Genomic DNA, 13,069 nt, shown 5'->3' with positions numbered 1-13,069 from the left:
AGGGGAAGCAAGCAGGACTTAACTGGGGAAGGAGATGGGCTGTTGTGCCCACCACATAGGGAACCCTGAAGTTAGTTGGCCATCGAGATGAGTTGGCCATGCCCGAGCACCCTACCCTGGGCTGTCCATGCCTGAACTGCTCTGGCAAGAACCTGTAGGTTCTGTAGGGGAGGCCCTGGAGCAACGCTTAAAAGACCCTTCTCACTGAACAGCGTCCCTTGCTTCTTCGTAAGGGCGTTTGGGTGGCCCTGTCCTGTACTTCATAGTGGCTCTGACAACTGACTCCTTCTCTCTGTGGGAGATTGGTCAAGAGATTCAGCTTCTTTGAATCAGTTTGCCTACCAGACAAATGGGGTTGTAACACGTGTTGGCATCATCAACGGGCCTCAGGGGCAGAGTCTTCTGTCTGGTGTAAGTTACACAGTCAGTGTGGGGAGTGTGCACCTATGAGGTTCAGGGGTCTTCAGGAGAGCCCCCCCCCGTCCCATTAGGCAGAGGGGGGAGGGGCATTCCAGTCCATGGAAGTCACACATGCCTAAGTCCAAGGGTGTGGCTAGACTAGGTGTCCAGGGACTGGCAGGGAGAGGACAGGACCTTCCAGGGTCCTGCACTGACCTTGGCAATGGGAGGTAATTCCGGCCAGTTCTGTGTGTTCTCCTAGCCACCCCCAGTCTTGATGCCTTGGAATTGGATGACAGGAAAAGTTCATTCCAAAACTTTGGCCCTTCGCAGCCAGGGAGTGGTGGAACAATAGTCCTGACCTGGAGGCCCTGTGGGGGGAGGGGGTCTGGGCCAAGGGGTCACCTGGGCCGATGTTGTTGTCCCATGTGAGCGGGAACCCTGAGCAAACTGTCCCCAAGGCGAAACCCCATTCCCACCTGGTCTCAGCTTCAGCATGTGATCTGAGCACTGCAAGGCGGTTGTGTGACTCTGGCTGCCTTATACCTCTCTGGCCAGGTACCATGTCTTGTAGAACAATGTGGCTGAAGCGGAACACCCTGCCGCTCCCAGCTGCTTTGCCAGCCTTGCTACATGCTACAGGGCATTGCTTATCTGCAGCTCTTCTAGGTGTCCACTTCCTGTTCTGCCCCCTCTTGACTCCTTAAGATGTGCCCAAGGCCACAGCAACAATCATGCAGCCAGTGGCCTGCTTTCATCTGGGCCCCAGGGAGGAAGCAGGACAATGGAATGCGGCTCTTGGCAGCCTATGCCCGCCAAGGGGCGGTGTCTGTATTGTTTTTCTGGGCTGTTGTTTCTGTTGTTTTCCCAACTGCACTCATCCTGAGCAGGAAGACTGCCTGAACCTGCAGCCTCCCCCACTATCCCTTCCCCTCCCCCATCCCACCTCATCTGCTTCTATTGCTCTCAGAAACCCCAGTGGCTCTCGCCAAACTGAAGGCCCCTGCATCTGATCAACTTCCATCCCAGGGCTGCTGTGAAGCCATCATCTCCGAACTTGCCTCTCTCTAATTTCACTGTCCTCAGTTGGTATTATTCCCCAGCCGGTCTTCCTGTGTAGCTGGCTCGGGGGCAGGAGGTGGGGGAGGGGGAGGAAGAAAATTAATAGCTTGACTCTTTTCCTCTGTTTTGTGGTTCATCTTTCTTTCTTTTTTTTGGGGGGGGGGTCTTTAAGACAGGGTTTCTCTGTATAACAACCCTAGTGCCCTAGCAGCCCTGAAACTTGCTCTCTAGGCCAGGCTGGCCTCAAACTCACAGAGATCCACCTGCCTCCGACTTCCGAGTTCTGGGATTAATTTTTCTTTTGATAGATGGTCCTATATAGCTTGCCTTAACCTCCCTGTGTAGCTAAGGATGACCTTGAACTCCCGATCCTCCTGCCTCTGCCTCCTAAGAGCTGGGATGACGGTAGGGCACCACCGAGCTCCAGTCGTTATGAGTTAGTTTACAGGAAGCTTGGTGGCACATCACGGGCCATATTTGCTTGTGGCTCTCGTTCACTGTCAAAACCAACATGAAATACAAATCTGTGTGTCAGATCCAAAAGAAACCTGGGACAAAGTGACAACTGAGGTGCTTACTGACATACCGAAGCTCACTCAGCACCTGTGGCTCCTCCTAGCTCTGCTCATCCCTCCCCTAACTCTAAACCTCTCCAGCATGAGGGTGGGGGTGGGCCATGGGGATCCCTTCCTTTCCTCCAGCTTCTGATGCCTATACGACTCTGCCATTTTGACCACACACTCTTTTGGTTCCCTCTCTCTTTGCCCTCCCCTCTCATGGCTGCCTTCCTGTTAAATCTACTGCTTTTTCCTCTCTGCTCTGTCCCTCACATCTACAATGGAAACCATCTCCTCACCTAACAACACGTCGGGGCAGTCACGTCCCCATTTCATTCAGGAGACGAGGTGGGCCCTGGGAGCATCCTGCTAGCTTCCAGCAAGGCCCTCTCTGTCACTGCTAACAACACTAGAGAAGTCACTCTGAATGTCTGTGTTGCCGTCAGGGGCCCCTGGCCAGGGGTGTACACCATGGGTTTAGGGGCCTTTGCTTATTCCTCAAGGATTTGGCCCTAGGTGTGGACAAACAGATTAAAGTTCCCTGAAGAAGGTTTTGTAGGCTGATTATTACCTCCCGATTGTAGGGAGTGGGAATGTTGCAGATCCAAACTCAACATTCTCTTGGGCTATCTTCAGTTCTGCTAATACAAATTTAGCACTCACCTCTACACGCTGGGGCTGAGGGTCATGGGATCAGGGAAGGGCAGTCTGTCAGACCTTGTGGACCCAGTATTGGCAGGCTATAACAGAGTCCCAAGGGCAGGAACCCTCATTAGCCCACTTCCAAGATGGCACCTGTTGGGAGGAAGGGATCACCTGCTCCTCATGTGGATGGAGGCAGAACTCAGTGTGTATCTGATCCCACGCCAGGACCTTGCTCCTGATCACCTCTTAAAGGAGCCACCAGAATTTTAGAGGGTTCAAATTTACGCTATAGCAATGATGTAACTGCAAATATATATCTGCTCTCTGCTCTCAATCCCCGTCTCCGCTTTCTAAAGCTCTGCGTATTTCCTGAGTCGTAGAAGAGCTGAGCACATCGTTAGGTCTCATAGTTGACCTTTGACCCTGGCTCCTGATGCTGGCACCCGAGGCCTTTGTGACTTCCAGGGTGACTTGAGTATCTGACACAGAATTGTGCATCCCTTGGTGCTTCTTGGGTGCCTGGAGCATGTGACATTCTAGCGAGGAGATGCTGGGTCGGCTCCTGGATGGGGAGCTACCCCGAAAAGGTCAAACCACAGTTAGAAGCTTGGATGAATCAGTGCCAACCCCTGTTCTCTGGGGAGGGGACTGAAGATTGAGTTAACCACTGAACATGCCATGTAGAAAAATCCCCGAACAGCCGGACTTGGAGAACCTGGCCATGTGTTGAGAGGGCAGTGTCCTCCAACCCTTTGGGGACATAACTCCTGCGCCGAGCCTTCCACCCTTATTCTGCGTGGCTAGCACATGGAGGACTCATGCCTCGTCACACTACTCATTAAGATAATAGTCCACACAGCGGAGTGTCTTCCTGAGTCAGTGAACAAGTTCCTCAAACTCACGGGGTCATGGGAACCCTGGTTTATACAGCCACTTAGTCAGCAGTATGCCTGATACCCCACTTACTACTTACAGTGGGATCTGAGGTTAGGGGCCAGCTTGCGAGACTAACACCTCAGCCTGAGGGAGCTAATTCCACATCAGAAATATCAGGATGGAACTGAGTGACAGACGTCACCGATTGGTGTCACCTGGAGAATGTTTCCACACGTCTGCCATCAGAAGTGTGCAGTGCTGGGTGAGAGAGAGGGGATTGCTATTTTTGCTTTTTCCAATCTCTTTAACAAAGACCGAGCAGTGTCGACAGTCCTGTGAGGAGGGACTAGCAAGCCAGACGCGGAGTCCTCTGCCACCGTAGGTGCTGGGAATCTCGGCTTTCCCAATGTCCCATATGAGAGCATCTGTTTGGGACCTCTTGCAGAACCCCTGTAACATTGTATCTTGAGAAGCAGGTATCGCAACTCTGTACCCCGCCACAAGTTGGGCGGGATGACTCCATGGCAGCCTGGGTCACAGTGTGGTCACACCTTGCTTCCTAGTAGAAGTGTATCAGAGACAGGTGACAAAGAGTGGATAGCACAGACACCATGGACAAAGCAACAGAGGGGAGTCCAGTCTCCAGTGCAGAGCAGGGAAGTGTGACAGGAGATAGGAGAGCCGTGGGGGTAGTGCCCAGGTAAGCAAGAACCACATCAAGCTGTCAGAGGAGCAAAGATTCCAGGAGGGCAAAGGGCAGACAGCAGGGGGCAGGGGGCAGACGGCAGATGGCAGCCATGTCGAGATTGAGAAGCCAGAGTGTCTGAGGCACAATGCAGGCAGAAATTGAAGTTACCAGGCAGGTGACCATCTGACGGGGTCTCAAGCGGAGGAGGGGTGACCACAGGATCCAGCATATGGTCTGAGAAGGCCCACCTCGAGCCATGGGTACAGGACAGCCTGGGTCAGAGCTGGGGAGGGATAGAAAAGAACACTGGGTCGACAGAGAGGGAGGGGTGTGGAGAATGTCTGCCCTGTGTCCTGGGTAGTGGGCAAGGCAGGTACAGGGCTGCAGTAGGGAGAAGCAGGGTGAGCATTCTCTGAGCTGAGGCCCATGGCCATTGTTTGTTTAATGTGTACAAGGCCTCTAGACTGGGCCAAACGCGCAACGGGGGAGGCCGTGGGTTTTCTGTGGCAGCTGCGGTGTTTTCTCACTTCTTGCTGTCATCTGTACCTTGGAGCCTGGATGGTCACGTGACTGACCCAGACCCTGGCCTCAGCCTCCCCAAGGGAGGCAGGGGTGGACTGTACACAAGCTCCCTGCCGGTGTCTCTTGGCCCTGGGCTCTGCTTGAAGGCTTAGTCTAAATCCTCCAGAGGGGGACACCTAGTGCCTGGGGTGGGGAGGGCCTTTGTGCATTGGAGAATGACTGTCCTTCAGAACAATTGAGGGTCCTTTGAGTGTTTGGTGTCTTCATCCTCTGGACAGGTCAAGGAGGGACTAGATAGTACTCGCTTCAGTATTTAAATGAGGGACGGAGTGGGCAGAGGTTGAGCCCAGGAAGAGCTCAGGTTGCTCCCACCCTATTCTCTGAGCCACAGCTTCCTCCTAGGTGAAGACTAAAAGGCTTTCTCTGCTCTGGTCCTCAGGCACCTGCTTCCCCAATCTCATCATGGCTTCACCTCTGCTGCCTGCCCTTCCACAGAATTGTCTAAATGACTTAACCCTGGCATTCCCAACCAGCACCAGGCTGCCCATTTGAGAGACTGTGGGTCCACCATGCTGGTTTCTCCAAAGTGTGCTGGAAAAGATGTTACTAGCTGGATGAGGTGGTGCACACTCACACGCCCAGCACCTGGGAGACAAAGGCAAAAGGATGGGGTCTCAAGACTATCCTCAGTCACGTAGTTAAGTTCAAGGCCAGCCTGAGATAAGTAAGGCCTTCTCTCCAAAGTCAAATGAAAAGGAAAGAAAAGAGGACTTGTGGCATAGCCAAGTGGCATAGCACTTACCCAGTAGGGGCATTCAATTCCTAACACCACAGGTGTGTGTGTGTGTGTGTGTGTGTGTGTGTGTGTGTGTAGCTTGAGTTTTTGTTTTATGAACAATAAAGGTTCATAAAGGTTTTTTTTAACATTTGGTCACCGATAATATTTCAAAGGGAAAACATGGGGAAACTAATGGGTGCTGGTGGGGCCTGCTAAATGGTTCAGCAGGTAAAGGTGCTTGCTTTTTATGTAGGAGTGGGTGTTTTGGGTTCTGAATATTCATGTTCTCCTATATGTACTTCTGACTCTGCCTTTCCAGTTCTCGCAGGCTGCCCATGTTCCTTGACTCACAGATGTCCATGTTTACAAACCCAGGGGTCTCGTCAGTCCTGTGTCCCCTGCCGCCATTGCATCTGCTCTTATTCTTTTGCCTCCCCCTTTCCGTTATGAGAGCCCTTAATAAATCAGGGCACTTGAATGAAGCAGAGTCCTCTCCATCATGGTCTCTTCAGTGTAAGCATCTCTGGTGTTTACCACAGACGTGAATACATTCACAGGCGCAGGAGTTGGGGCGCTATTCCAGTTGTTTCATATGATCACCTGCAGAGCTACTTGCAGAAGGACAAACGTTTATTTGGGCTTATGGTTCCAGAGGGGGAGTTCATGATGCCAGGGGAAGCATGGCTCAGTGGTTAAGAGCCCTGGCTGCTCTTCCAAAAAACCTGGGTTCAATTCCCAGCACCCACAGGATGGCTCACAACCATCTGGAACTCCAGTTCCTGGGGATTCAATATCTTCCAAGGGCATGACATGCTCGTGGTGTACACACATCCATGCAGGCAAAAACTCACACACATAAAATAAAAATAAATCTCAAAAACATCCTAAACAAACAAAAAACAATATTTGAAAAAAATTAAGATGATGCTAACGCTTGTTACCATGTGTGGCAGAGTGGGTCGCACCTGTGTTACTTTCTGGTCATACCTACTGAAGATGCTAACAGGAGAAACACATGAATGAATGGATGAGAGCTGGGAAACAGGAGCTGTGCTTTGATTAGCCATGTAGTATTAATGCTTTGTATATTTTTCAATTTTGTATTATATTAACATGTTATATACTTTTCCTCCTTGGGGTAAGGATATGAAGGCAGGAAGGCAGAGATTGTAGGGAATTACCACAGGCATTGGCTTATAATGCCTTGCTTTCAAAAGGGCACCACCACACGAGGATTCTCTTCCCTCCAGATATCCTGCCCAAGCCCCTTTGCTTCTCTCTGAGACAAAAAGCATTTCACAGCAAACTCCCAGCAGCAGCCAAAGAAAACAGAGCCAGGAAAAGGCAGCCGTGAGCCAGGGAGGAAGCAGAGTTCTGAACCCTGACCGATAACATTCTCCAGTCAAAGCGGCAGAACCCATCACAATGGTGAAGGAGTTTGGGGACACCCAGGGGACATCCAGAACAGCCCAAGTCCCACAACTCCAAGCTGGATATGAAATGAAAACAAATGCCTTCCGCTACCCAGGTGACGACCCCTGCTCACTTCTGGGTCATTTATTTAACAAATGTAAACTAAAATTTTACACTGCCTGAGAAGACCGGAGGTTCTGCACCTTGCTCGCTCACCGGCAGGATCCGTCCTCACTCTCTTCCTCTGGCCACACATTCAGGGCAGTCTGAGCTTGACTTTTAGTACACTTTCCCCTCAGATGCCCCTTGCAGGGCACCTGTCCCCCCCCTCCTTTTTTTTTTTTTTTTTTTTTGGATTCAAGGTGAGACTTGGAGCTCTTGGTGTCTGGGCTGCTGTGGGAGCAGATGTCTGTTGAGATTGTTTCCTTTCTGACCTGAAATTGCCTAAAGGAGCATCCAGCCCCGCTCTGGGACAGAGCATCACAGACTGCAAACTGTCCCTAATGGGTCAGGAACATTGGCGTATTGACCTGCAGCCTCGCTTCTCCTCGGTTTTTCCAAACACGTCTCTGAGGCCTAGTGGGCCTGACTTCACTGGGCGGAATCAGGCGCAACTGCTCCTTAGCCCTCACTGGTCAGGAAGGAAAGGAGCATTTCCTTCGCTTCCCCCAGCACAGCTCGAAGGCTTCCTCCCCACCCTTCCCTCCAAAGCCCTGGTCACAGTGCCCCCTGGTGGAGGCGTGCGGTAACAGCCTGGGAGAATGCAGCCTCACCCTACCCACCCCCAAAGGCCCAGGGAAGTCAGGTTAAATGGGAAATGGGGGGGGGGGGGGAGTTGGAGCCAGGACCCAGGGGCTGCTGTGGGTGTGGCGGGGCAGATAGAATAGAGACCTCCCTATAACCAAATATTGTGAGTTTTCAAGACAATCTAGAAACTCCCAGTTAAACTGTTTAGGGCTGGAAAGATGGCACAGGTCTGGAGGATTCAGGTTCCATTCCCAGCACCCACACCAGGTGACTTGCCACAACCTGTAACTTCAGCTGCAGGGGGATCCAAGACCTCCGTAGGTACCTGCATGCACATACAAATACCCGAATGTACATATAATTAAGAAAAAAAATTAAAAATAGAAAACATAATTTCTACTCAGGGACCATGATCCCAATCCTCTGGAGAATGAGGCAGGAGGATTAATGTGAGTTTGAAACCATCCTGAACTAAATAGGAGACCGCAGTCTCAAAGAAAAGCGCCCCCCCCCCCCCCCACACACACACCAAAGAAAACCCAGTATCTGTCAAGCTATTTTTTTTCTGCTATTTGGGGCAAAATCAATTTTCCTAAAGGTATATATTCAGTAACTTCCAGAATAGCAATATTTGAACGTTCTAGGAATTTGTATTCCCCCAGGCAATATGAAGAGCCTGCGCAGTAGGCCCTGGTCCTGCCCTAGAAGCCCTCCCGATCCCAATACTTCCCTGGTCCTGACAGAGCTGCTCTCCCCCAAAAACCCACTTCAGATCTTCCAGAAAGTTTTCACTTTCGGACGTTGTGCTGCCTCTGCTTTCTGTTTTTGAAACTTCTATTTTATCTTCAAAACCCATTTCTATGCTCCCTCCCAGAGATCTCTCAGGCTGCCTAAGCTACTCAGTCCTCCACATGGACCCTAACCGCCAATCTTTAGAAAAACAGCCATTATAACATACAAGTTAGTTACTTGTTTACACATCTTTTAGGAAGTTTGTTTAAGGTGTGTGAGTGTTTTGCTGGCACATATGTATGTGTGTGCACCACATGTACGTGGGGCCCACAGAGGCCATAAGGTGGAGTCGGGTGCCCTGGGGTTACAAATGGTTGTGATCCACCATGTGGGTGCTGGGAATTGAACCCATGTCCTCTGGGAGAGGAGCAGGCACTGTGACTGTCGGCCATGAAACTTCAAAAACACCTGCTAGATGGAGTCAGGTAAGATTGCCCACTGCTGTTTTGTTTATCCAGAGCCCAGTGACTGCCTGACTAAGGTCGGTAGGATCATTTCGAGACATGTTTAAAAATAATTTCTGTTTCTGAACATCTGAACCATTAACAATGTTTTGATTCAGAGATCGGGTTGAGTTTGTACGTGAAATCGAAACTTTCCTCCTCCCGAATCTCCAGTCATTTGCTTTGCTTTCTCTACTGGCAAGTAATAGCATTACTTGTGTTTTCATAACCTCTGGATAAAGTCCACATTCCAACGCACGGGGGTGGCTCTCTCCTGCACTTGTTTATCTCCTGTGGCCTTTCCTTTCTTCCGGCTTTCCCTTTGCTCTCCAGCAGAGGGACTCCCAGGGCTGTGCTCAGTTCCCCTCCTGGAGTCACAGTCTGATGCAATAGGTGCTTGTGGCCTCTCTCTCCCAGCTCTTCCCCAGGGCGAGTAGCTTGTTGCTGATGTTGGCCTCTGGAGATGCGAGGATACACACGGATGCTGAGAAAGCAGAAAGGAAGAAGGAGGGCTATATCCGGCCAGGTTCTTCCAAGGCCCTGTGTGCAACACAACGTGAGCTATGCCAGCTCCAACCAGTGAAATGCAGCCAGTAGGTGCCTCAGACATCAGCAGGCCCTTCTGAGACATAAATACTGACTTGTGACTTGTGACCTCCTCTGACACAATCAGGGCGGTGAATGGATAGTAACCCCTTTGCAAATGCCTCATTCGCAACAACGAGGTCGTGGCTCATCCACACCCATCCCAGATTGTTGTGCTGTGGAGCCGGGAGCCACCGCGTCTTGTTACTTCTATCTCCTGACTATTACCTAGTCCACACCTGTCCTCAGTGTTTCCCCTGACTGGGGATGACTTCAGCTGGAGCCAGGATTTGGGTCTTATTCAATTGTTCATTCCCAGAGCAGTCAGGTGACCCCCGTCCTTGCTTCCCGCGTATCATGACAAGTCACGCGTCCTTCTGCCTTCACTTTCCCTATCATCGAATGCGCTGGAACATTCTAATGAAGCTGAGCAAAGGTGGCTGCCCGACTGTGTCTCAGTCTTTCTCCTTCAGCTTCTTCAGGTCATTACTTGTGCTGTTCCTGTACAGAATTCTTTTCTCTACCCTGCCCCATTCCTCCTGAAGCTTATGTCACCGTTCAAAAGCTCTGTCCTGGGCTGAAGAGATGGCTCAGTGGGTAAAGCGTTTGCCATGTAAGACTGTGGACCTCAGTTCAGATCCCTAGAATCCATATAAAACCAGGTGCTGGGGCATGAGCCAGAAACTCTAGGGCTATAGCCTGGCCTTCATAGTCATGAACAAGAGACCCTGTTTCAAGGTGGAAGGTAAAAATCAATAGTTGATATTGCGCTCGAACCTCTACATTCAAGCTGTGGCACACTTGATATACGTAAAACAAACACTCATATACATAAAATAAAAATCAATTTTATTTTGCCAGGCATCCTGGCTTATAACTTTAATTCTGGCACGGGCGCGGACACATACACACATACACACACACACACACACACACACACACACGCAGGCATGCGTGCACGCACACACACACAGGCTCAAGTCCTTTGAGAATGCAGACATCCTGGAATTCATTTGCTTCATGTCTTGACCAGCCTTTTTTTTCTGTCAGTCACTGTCCCATGGACTTGCAGGGGAGCTGTTAGTCACACAGATGGACAGGCTCTTCATCTAAGCTTTAAACCTTGGGAAAAGCCTGGTGAATGATCAGTGCATATATTGAAAGGAACAGGTAAGTTAAAGAGGCACAAGGCTTTTCCAGACCTAGGCCAGCTGGCCTTGGTGAGTTCCCAGTAGAACATCCCCATTGTCTCAGTGTGTGGGTGCACCCCTCACGGTCCTGAGTTCCTTGCTCGTGCTCTCTCTCCTTCTGCTCCTGATTTGGACCTTGAGGTTTATGTCCGGTGCTCCAATGTGGGTCTCTGTCTCTGTCTCCTTTCATCGCCTGCTGAAGGTGAAGCCTGGGATAAAACCGGACTCTCTGAACATAGCGGACAATGAGGACTACTGAGAACTCAAGAACAATCGCAGTGGGTTTCTGATCCTACTGCACGTACTGGCTTTGTGGGAGCCTAGGCAGTTTGGATGCTCAACTTACTAGGCCTGGATGGAGGTGGGGGTTCCTTGGACTTCCCACAGGACAGGGAACCCTGATTGCTTTTCGGGCTGGGGGGGGGGGACTTAATTGGGGGAGGGGGAGGGAAATGGGAGGCGGTGGCGGGGAAGAGACAGAAATCTTATTTATTTATTAAAGATAAAAATTTTAAAAAAAAGAGGCACAAGGCTGGCTCAGACAGCTCAGTGGTTAAGAGCACTGGCTGTTCTTACAGAGGACCTAGGTTCAGTTTCTAGCAGCCACACGGTGGATCACAACCATCTGTAACTCCAGTTCTCGGAGACTGGTGTCCTCTTTTGGCTTCTCCAGGAACCAGGCAAGTACATGGTGCACAGACACACATACAGGCAAACACTCATACACATAAAATAAAAACAAATCAATTTTATTTTGCCAGGTATCATGGCGTATACCTTTAATTCTGGCACTTGGGAAGCAGAGGCAGGCAGGTCCCCATGAACATGAGTCCAACCTGGTCCATCTATTGAGTTCTGGGTCAGCCAAGGCTACAGTGAGACCCCTCTTAATTTGTTTGTTTGTTTGAAAGAAAGAGACACTTACCCCAGCAGGAGGCCCACCTCTAACGTGGGCCTTGACTTTCTAGTCAGGGAACTCTGACAGAAGCCTGTGGCCCGGGGGGGGGGGGGGGGGGGGGGGGGGGGGGGGGGGGGGGGGGGGGGGGGCGGACCCTGGAGAGTGGGGCAGAGTGAGGCCAGGGAAACATCACAAAATTAGCATGTGAAAAGAGCAAATCGGTACAGAAGCAGCAGGAATGACCTTCCCCACCCCACAGGAAATCCACTAATTCCAGCCACTCGTCCTGTGGGTTGCAACTCCTTCAGGGATTAAACGACCCTTTCACAGGGGTCACATATCAGATATACTTCACATCAAATATTTATATTATAATTAATGACAGAAGCAAATTACAGTTAAGTAGTAGCAACAAAATAATTTTATGATTGGGGGTAACCACACCATGAGGAACCACGGCATTAGGAAGGTTGAGAACCTCTGCTCTAGGTCATGGAGGTGACCTATATATAGGTCACTATAATACTGCACCACACACTCCTGCCAAGAGATTTAAGGCTTACTGTTTGGTGACAGTGCAAGAGACAGAAGAATACTTCAAAATTGTAAGTCCTTAGAATTTTAAATTTTATTTTAAGTGTGTGGGTGTTTTGCCTGCATGTATATGCCTGAGCATCACCAGTGTTCCGGATATCGGCAGCGGCCAGAAGAGGGTGCTGGATTCTCTAAACTGGAATTACAGACAGTTGTGAGACTATGCAAGACTATGCAAGCGGAGTCTAACCTGGGTCTTCTGCAAGAGCTGCCACTGCTCTTAATCGCTGAGCTATTTTTCCAGACCCTAATTTTATTTTTTTGTAGGTATCCCCCGTGTGTGCATGTGTGTAAGATTTACTCCCCTCCTGTCCCCTACCACGTGGTCCCTGGGACTGAGCTCAAGTCCTCAGTGTTGCCAGCCGGCACTTTGATCTGTAGGATCTCTTTCAGCGGATGAGTTAATCATTGATGTTTCTGATAAGGGTCTGGCTGTCATGATCCACGAGGGTCTTGAACTCGTAGCTACTCCCCTACCGCAGCCTGATTTTAACATCCTGCTTTAGAAAGTTCTTCGGCTAAGCGGCCCATGTGACTGTAACCCTGGGTCACGCTGCTAGAAGATGCTCCAGTCGACTTGTCTCTACCAGCAGAGGTTTAAGGCGAGCATTAGAGAAAGTTCCGCGATCTTCCAGAGACTTGTCCCAAAGTTGCTCCCTCAAAATCTTCCATTCCTCGTCCAGCGGAATTCCTTAGTGCAACTTCTCGCGCAACTAAGTGCGTTCCTTTTAGAAGCAAAAGGGTAAACGACTGTGGCAGGGCTGGAAGGTCACGTGGCACGGGGGTGGGGATAGGATGAGGTGAAGAGGGGAAACAAAAGCAAAATAAGAGTTACCGCCCCAGGACTGCTGTCTCCTCCACCGGTGGCGACTTCAGCTAT

This window comes from Microtus oregoni, unplaced genomic scaffold (assembly GCF_018167655.1).
Source record: "Microtus oregoni isolate MIOR12 unplaced genomic scaffold, Mior012 000047F_ref0000412, whole genome shotgun sequence".
Classification (NCBI taxonomy): domain Eukaryota; kingdom Metazoa; phylum Chordata; class Mammalia; order Rodentia; family Cricetidae; genus Microtus; species Microtus oregoni.
The sequence above is the reverse complement of the archived record's forward strand: the minus strand, read 5'-3'. Positions refer to the sequence as shown.